Here is a 9,142-nt window from a genome sequence, read left to right on the forward strand (position 1 = left end):
GCATCTCTTACATTAGAGAAACATCACGGCAAATATTCCGACGAATTATAGACCACTGCGGAACAGATAAAAACAGCGCAACATTTGAACATCTTTTAATTGCACACCCTGTCAAAACTCTGACATAGTTCAAAACTTTAAAGTTTTGAAACAATGTAAACAAAGCGAACTCTACAACATGGAATCAATATTGGTTGAGGAAGAGCGACCTAATTTAAATACGCAAATAGCATTAAATGGAAAAGCAAAATTATTAACAATTTGTTAATAAACATACCTTTACTTTAGTTTTACTTACTAAATCTCTAAATTTTGTACTTATTTGAGTTTGTTCATACGTCATGATTTAAAGTTACTTTTTAAGCTGTTTACAAACAAGTTTTTTTTCAAATTTTATTTAACATTTATCACTTGAGGATGAAACTAGTATAGTTTTGAAAAGCTTTGTGTAATAAAATATAAAACAAAACGAGTAATCTGTTAATAATAAGTTGCAAATGGTATATAAAGAATATAGTATATAACTATTAGTTAAAAAAATCATGATTTAATTAATTTTTGTAAACTTTAAAAAGTAAATGTATGCAGCCGTGAACTTATGTATACTTTAAAAAAACACTAATATAACTAAAATAAGATATTTTTAGTGAAGTATTTTAAATTAAAAAATTAAACGTTATAAATATAGCAGCTGTTCAATAAAACTTAGATATGCTTTAATTAAAACAAAATGATTTGTAGTTTAAAAAGGAATTAAAATTCTCTCTTTTAAAAACTGCATTGTGTATAAACGAGTAACTGAATAAAAATAACATGTTACCTTACGTTCGAATAATATTAGCGGTGTACAGTCGTTAAGGAAACGTTCAAAAAAAATATTTTGAAACTATCTTTCTAGCAAGGATTACATGTATCCTTATTATTGTATTTGTGGTATCCATTAGCGTGTTTTAGTTCTTAGTATACTTAAACATATTCAAAATATTATCTTACTATAGCAGTTTTATATATTAGTTATGATAGAAAAAAGTAAAATTTATATTTCAACTCAATAGATTTGACTTAAGATAATTCAAATAAAGACGTGGAACTTAACTTTTACTTAATTGTAAGACTTTACTTTGTTAGACTTTGTCCTGGACATGACTTAAAACTGTATCCTAGTGTATGACTCGATAACCGTAAGGTTTTTTCGTACACCAGGTCCTTGGACCTAATATTTGAGCGTTTTTTTTTTTCGTTCAATAAACACAAACTTAAATTTACATTTACATAAAGGTATAGAAAACTATATAAGGATAATAAGTGTAAGAGTTGACAAAAACCAATCGTCTATGTACAAAGCTGACAAGAACTCCGTTCACAAAAACTAAATTGACAGAACTTCGTTTACAAATACTTTAAAGGCTTGCACTAGAATAAATTCAAAATCAAGATTTATAACTTTAACTTTTTTTGAATGTTTAATTTAAGTATAAGTTACTTATTATTTATAACTTTTAAAACAAGTTTATTTGTTATTTCTGTAAGACTAAACTTCTTTTTATCTGAAAAAATTGTTATTTAGGAATAAAGTTTAATCATCTAGCTAGTGTGTAATAAAGTGTAAAATAGTGATGGTTTAAAAAATTAATAATCAATATATTTATCAAAAAGCTTAAAAATTAAAAATTAATTTACAAAAAAAAATTAATAAAAATTTTAACAAGGTTTTAATAAGAATACATAACAAAATTTATTAACACATAAAAACAAAAAACATTAAACTTTTTTGCTTTTTTTTTTTAATGGTTTATTACGTATAACTGCTTTTATATAAAAAATATTTTCATTATTTAATTTATCGATAAACACTTAAAAGTTTGTTTTTGTTTAGACGTTGGCTGTCAAAATTGAAAATTAAAAACAAAGTATAGTTTCACTAATATTGTTAAAATTTTATGACTTTTAGTACTTTTTATTTTATCAATTTAAACAAAAACTTCAAATTTAAAAATTCTATGTCCAGCTTTTAAACCTTATTGTTTAAGTTAGATAAAAGGTGGTTTTTGCTTTTTTACAAACTTTAATTACTTTATAAAAGTAGTGTTTATCCTTAACAGATAATATTTTAACTTGTTACAGTAAACACGATAGGTATTATGGTTTATAAAATAAAAATTATCTACAAATAATCATGTGATGCTATTTTATAATTTTGACGAATTTTATTTCTTTTACAAGATGAAAATCTTAATTTTAAATTTAACTCATGTTTGAATGAATTTAAAATTATGGTTTTAGTGTTCTTTAAAGTTTACCAGCAGCTTTCAAATTTAAAACAGTGTAAATAAATAATAGTTTATGCAATTAATCTTATTGCTAAAAAGTTTTCTGCAATAAGATAAAAAAGGAGGTTAAATAAGTTTCAATTATAAGTAAACACTTTATTATTTTTTGCTTGTAAAAACTTTTTTTTTTTTAGTTTAGAAGTTGAAATATTTATAAAATAACATAATTATACTAAAGTCATTATACATATAAGAACCATATTTTTCCTAAAGTTTTTCCAAAAATGTTAAACGTAGAAAGGTTTATGCAGTCGTATTTTTATTACATATACTGATAACAGTTAAGAGAGTTTTTATACTAATTTTATACTAATAGAAAGCTTTCTAGTTTTAATTTAAAAAAAATTGAGTTATACAATTTATAAAAAGTATGATGCATTTAAAATACTTTAGAACATTTTTTTATAAGATAACCAACTAACTAGAGTAAAAATGGATGTTAAAATATGATTAAGATTAATTAAATTCAACCCTTAGCACTAAATTTATGCTAAGTAAAAGTGTAGGTAATTATTATAAAACTCGTGTTTTATAATTACCTTTATAATTGAATAACAATTTTTTAATTACTAATCTAAGATTTTCAGTATTGTATACTTAAGTCAGTTTAAATTTTTTCTAAGTTTAACAGAAACCATTAGTATTTTTGACTTGTAAATATCAAGGACAACAATAATAAAAACCTGTATTGTAGTCGAACCATATTTGTTCAAAAAGTTAGTTTAAAATAAGTTTTAACATAGAATCAATTATAATATTTGCTTTCATATGCTAATTTTTTTTTTCAAAAGTATTGCTTAAAATAAAATATTATAAGATACATCAAATTATTTATTTTTAACTAATTAAACTTTCTAATAATAAAACTATTCTAAAATATGCCATGTTTTTATCGTACAGTTTTTATACTTCATAAACAACATAATAAAATTATTTTGTAGTTTGAATAGTTTAAGCATTTGATAAGTGTATATTGTATTTCTGAACAGGAACTTTATCAAATTAATGAGCAAAAGCAAAGCTAAACTAAACTTTCTAGTAAAACTCAAGCACGTTTAAAAAAAGTTTGTTTGTGATTTTATTTCGGACTAGAAAAAGTCCGGGCAGTATGATGAATTTACATGTTAAGTATGTTTAGTTGATCTTTAAATAACAAGATTAACCGCGTGTAAACTCAACGAGAACTTTTTAATTAGATATTCGCATGTAACGCACGACGTTGCTGGGAAATTTATTTTAATCTCAAATAACATGCAAGTAGCTTTTTAATATAAAAAGATTTGTAAATGTTTTTTTTTCGTTAAATTTTATTAGAAACAGAGCAAAACTAAATGGTACAAAAATATGTCTTTGATAGGTTGTTTTTGGACATTAGCCTCCTATTTTCTGTTAGGTTTGTTTTATTTCAACGCTATACATGCATTTATTACCAACTAGCATAAAATATAAAAATTAATTGAATTTTAGTGTGGTTTATTCAATTAACATTTTTTTTAATAACAGATTTCTTAAGCTTAAAAAATATATGTTTTAATGCAAATTAAATTTTTAGTTTACCAAGCTTTTTAATACATTGCAACGTTTTTGAAGATGTTGTATAAAAGGGATTTGACTATATGTTATTGAAAATAAAAAAATAATGTAAAACTTTATATTTATTTTGATAAAGTCATTATTGTAGTGTATATGGAGCGTTTTAAAGCAAGTGACACTGTCATAAACTATGTAGATTTTTTCAATTTTTCAAAAACATGTATTACTTAGTCTCTTTAAACAGTTTAATCTACAAACGGAAATTATTTACCAAACAAGAATGATAAACATTTGCAGCCTTTCTAAACTAAACAATAATTTTAACGGTACAGGTTGAGTAAACTTGCAATTTATTTGGGCTGTGATCGTGAAAATACAGTTTTTTAAACTCTATTTTGAAAAAAGAGTATTGAATTAAATGACACCATAAAGTATATTTATATTTTTAATATTTACAAATTTTTGACGAGTAGTTTTGAAGTATATGTCAATAACTATTGGTACACTTTGAAAAAAAACACGTTAATTTAGTTTTAAAAATTACTTTGGTTGTAAACAAGTTTAGTAGAATTTTATACAGAGATCTTAAACTTTTTTTGTTTGTTCTTCGAAAAACTTTGATTAAAAAAGTGAATTTTTGCTTTGTTCACTGATGAGATGTTTCTATACTACAAAATTACATTATTTTCAATTTTGTGTTATTTGTCTTCATCTTTACTGCTTGTTTTCAGTATTGATTTTTATTTCAAACAGTTGAAGATAATTTTACATAAGACGTGTACTCTTTTTTTTAATTCGCATTTAGAAATATATATATTTACATAAATTAGATTATTAAAATTTAAACAATTTAAGAAATATATAGATATAATAGATATAAGTAGTCAATCATTTTATACTAAAAATGCTCTTTAGTGGTTCCTGTTTAATAATTGTACAAGTATGATTTATAAAAAAGACAAAAAAATTAGTTGATAAAGTGTTTTGAAGTATTAGAACTTTACTATTATTATTTTAACTTCAAAGCTTAAACTACATTTTTATCTACTTGGAAAAAATAGAAATTCGATGAGTTTTTTAATTATTGTTTTTTAAAACAACTTAAAAAAATATCTTTTCATAAATTTTTTTTTATATTTAGTATTTCACTTAAAGTTGTTGTTAGAATAAGTTATTATTGGAATATAGTTTTGGAGTTTAAAGAAAAATTTTAAATTTAACAAAAAAAAAGACTAAAATTCATCCAAGCTTTTTCATCAAGTTTTATTATTCCAGCTTAAGCCGAGTTTTATAGATGGTATAATAAATTTAATACTTAAACATTTAATCAAATTTCTAAAAGTTTTTCATATTTTATATAAAAGTTTTTTCACCTTTTGACTGAGCTAAATCGTTTTACGATCGATAGAGTTGGTCAGATTTTTGGATTAATTGAAAAAAATTTTCGTGATTATTAGCATAGTTTTTATCAAAACAGCAATTAATTAAAATATTTACTTAGCTAAAAAGACTAAACTTGCATATGTATTGCTGCAAAAAACCTGCCTATTCTATCTTAAAAATTTTAAGCTTGTATCGCTAAAAATTTTGACTAGCGCCTGTAAGCGAGTAGTAAACTTTAAGTGAATTAAGTCTTTTGTAATAAAAAACTTAGATATTTGTTATAGATAAGTTTAATGTCAGTAAAAGACTTTTTTTATGTTGGAGGATGATAACACATATTTTAACTATAATTTTTTTTTTAGACGATTATTTTCTTTAATCAAAGTAATATGTTTCGACGGTTAAGTATGTTATGTAAAAATAGCTTTGAATGAAAAGTTTATTCATTAATATAAAAATTTGTTATAAAACTTTCTAAGTTCTTAATTAATTTTTAAAAGTTTAGCTAAACTGTATATGCTTTCTATCAAATTTATTTATTTATTTTCTACTGGTTTTAAGTTTTAAAAAGCTTTAACAGGCTGTTTGCTTCTTTGAGATTAGAGTATATTCAGTGTACAAACGTTTAAAATAGCTTGTTACCAATCAAATTTGTAGAGATGAGTAAGATAAAAAATACACTAAAACATATACCAATAAGGTACATATAGTTTTTGCTGTTAAGTATTTTATTAACCAGCGTTGGTTGGTTTTCGAAACCAATGAAGAATATGTATTATATGAGACATTTTTCTTAGCTGAAAGCAATAATATTCAAACTCATTTTGCTTCAATTAACTTTCAAATCCAATGTCTTATGAACTAATATATTTAAGTAAAAAAGTCTTGTTTTCCAATTAAACTACTGTAAGAAGATAACTTTTAGAAGATCCATTGTACATTTTTTAAAAGTCTAACAAATGTATAACTGTTTTAAGCTAACGAAAAATGTCTTCAAAGTATTTTTTTATAGTAGAAATTTTTTTTATAAACAACTAATTTTATAGTTTTATTTTATTTAAATAGATTAACTTATAAGATATTACATTTAACTTTATTGAGTAAAGATGACTTGAAATATAAGTACATCTTTTTGAAACCTGAACAAGAGTTTTATTTTTTAGCCTTTATTTCTCCAAACTTTACAATATAATGTACAAGTATTTTTTATCAGTTTTACTAATTTTTGCTACACAAAAAAAATAACTTATATTTTTTGATATAGCTTAAGACATCAAAAGTAAAAACTATATTTATTAAATTAAAGTAAGAGTTAAAATCGAAATAAAATAGTTGAAAATAAGCAATAAAAAGCTATAAATTATACACTTAAATTTTAAAGTTTTACCATTCTCTAACAGCTTTGTCTGAAAAAAAATTTCCGTTGTACTCTGTACCTTGCGGCAAAAGAGCCAAGTAAAGCGGAGTTATGGCACCTTGATCCGGCGTTTTGCTGGCTTTCGAACCACCCATGTCAGTTTTGATCCACCCTGGACAACACGCGTTGATTACCACGTCATCCTTGCGGTCTTTCTTGAACTTTCTGGCGAAAATTTTTGTCAGAGTTGTCATTCCGACCTTGCTCATTCCGTAAGCCGAGTCGGAATAACCTGCCTCTTTGTGCTTTCCCAGCTTTGCTTTTTCGACAAAATCGTTCATCGTCTCGTCAAGCTGCTCCCTTGTAATGCTGTCAGACTTGAACAGCTTTTGCTTTTCCTCGCTGCACTTTTTAATGCTCATGTGGCCTCCGAGACTGGAAACGTTCACCACGCGGCCTCCTGCTTTGACGATCGGCAGCAAGGTGTCGCAAGCGGCCGCCGTCGCGTGGTAGTTGGTTGCCATGGTCACCACCGCCTGCTCGCCGAACGGCGTCGTGTCGGCGCTCTTGTAAGCGATGCCGACGTTGTTGACCAGCACGTCAACGCCTTCGTAGTTGCTTCGCATGAACGAGCGGAGAACGTCGATTGATTTCTGGTTCGTTATGTCCAGCTGGTGGTACTTTGGCTTCAGGCCCTCGCCTTCCAACAGCTTGATGGCGTCTCTTCCTCTTTGCTCGTCTCGTGACGTCAGGAACACGTCGCCGTCAAACGCCTTGCAAAGTCCTCTGACGATGGCCAGGCCGATGCCTTTGTTCGAGCCGGTCACCACTGCTACTTTCTTAACCATGTTTGAGATTTAATCTATATCCAAAACAGTTTGATAAATAATTAAAATCAATGTTAAACATAAAGAATGATATTTATTAACTAGTAAAGATTACATTCATATACCTTTTTTAAAACTGTGTACTTGTTTTTTAGTTTTAACGCATGTTTCTAAATAATATTTAAAAAAGATGAAACATACTTTAAAACAACAATCTTAGAAAAAACGCAAAACTCTTGAAAAAAATTAGTTTAGAAATAAAAACTACGCTTTAAATTTTACAGTAAAAACTTTTATGAAACGTCTTTTGTTCTAAACTTCTTTCAATAAATTAAGTTATATATGCTTTAGCAAGGAGCTCAAACTTTGCTAGACTACTGCTTAAATAAAAAAGTACGACTTATTTTTCAACTTTTATACTTCTTTGTATACCCGCTCCTATGATTTGGCAAATATTAACTTTTGAAAACCACATTTTACAATGAAAAAAGCGCATTGTCATCATTACTAGCTAACGCAAGCATTAAGGTGCGTTTAATATTTCTATACATTAGTATGATTGTATTTTTTGAGTTCATTGTTACAGTGTAAAAAAGTATAAGTTTTAATTTTTTGCAACGTAAATTAAAAATAAAATTTATTGATACATTTTTCGGCTAAACAAAAACATTAATGAGTTAGCTATTTTGTATTGTAAATTAACAGTAATTATTGGTTATATTAATTTAAAAATTTAACAAGTTAATTGTTTTAAAACTATATTTTTAAAACAATATTTTTTAAGCTGTGTTTGTATAAGTAACAACTTATTAAAACATAAATTAAGTGTTTAAGAAATAACGATATAAACTAATATACATAAACTTATTTCTAAAAAATTTAATAAGTAAAAAATTTCATTAGCACTTTTTACTCTTAAAAGTACAAACCTTTTGAGTTTTGTCAAGCCTTTTTAATTTAACTGCGTAGATCTTATTACTTGAATGTTGTGTGCTGCTCAGAACTATTTTAGTCGTTTTTAATACAAGTGTAATTTAACATGTTTTTAAATTTAAACCATTTAAGTTATTTGTATTATAAAAGATCCTTAGCAATAAAAGTAGCTTAATACTGAACATTCCACTTTGCATTCCACTATATTTCACCTAAAATATAGTACAAAAAATAAATACTAACACCTGTAGGGATACATTCTTTATACTTCCTAAGTTTTTATTACTACATTATATTTTATTTAGAAGAAACCTGTTAATACGTTTACTTAGTTTCTGAAGTTAATACAGCAAAAAAACAAGCTGAGGTACCTAGGAAGTTTGTTATTTGTGTTCTTAAAAGCTGTTTCGTTTGAATATTTTATAAGCTTTATAGTCACCAAAGTTTTAAAATTAGTATCAAAACTGTTTTTTTAGTTTGGATAGTTATATACTATTTAGCTTAAGTTATATTTTAATAAAAGAATACTCTACCAGATAAGTTAAACAAAAGTCTCAAGCAAGTAACACCAACTGAAAGTATTTGAAAAACAAATTATCATTGATTAAACCTAGGTTCTGCAAAATAGGGCCGGCGAGTATTTAGTACTAAAAGTACAAAAATTTGCAGCTGTTAATTATACGTAAAACTTTCATGATTTTTTCAGTCAAAATTCATATTATGATGAGTTTCTCTCAGATAAAAATTTTTAACTTTATGTCTTAGAATATAAGTATTTA

At 25.5% G+C, this 9,142-nt stretch overlaps 1 pseudogene; it reads right to left on the reverse strand.

Moving 5' to 3' along the window:
* Positions 1-6,390: 6,390 nt before the first annotated feature.
* LOC145834523 (carbonyl reductase [NADPH] 1 pseudogene) lies at positions 6,391-7,459 on the reverse strand (annotated as a pseudogene).
* Positions 7,460-9,142: the final 1,683 nt, after the last annotated feature.

This window comes from Thalia democratica, chromosome 4, assembly GCF_965202585.1.
Source record: "Thalia democratica chromosome 4, ktThaDemo2.hap1.1, whole genome shotgun sequence".
NCBI lineage: Eukaryota > Metazoa > Chordata > Thaliacea > Salpida > Salpidae > Thalia > Thalia democratica.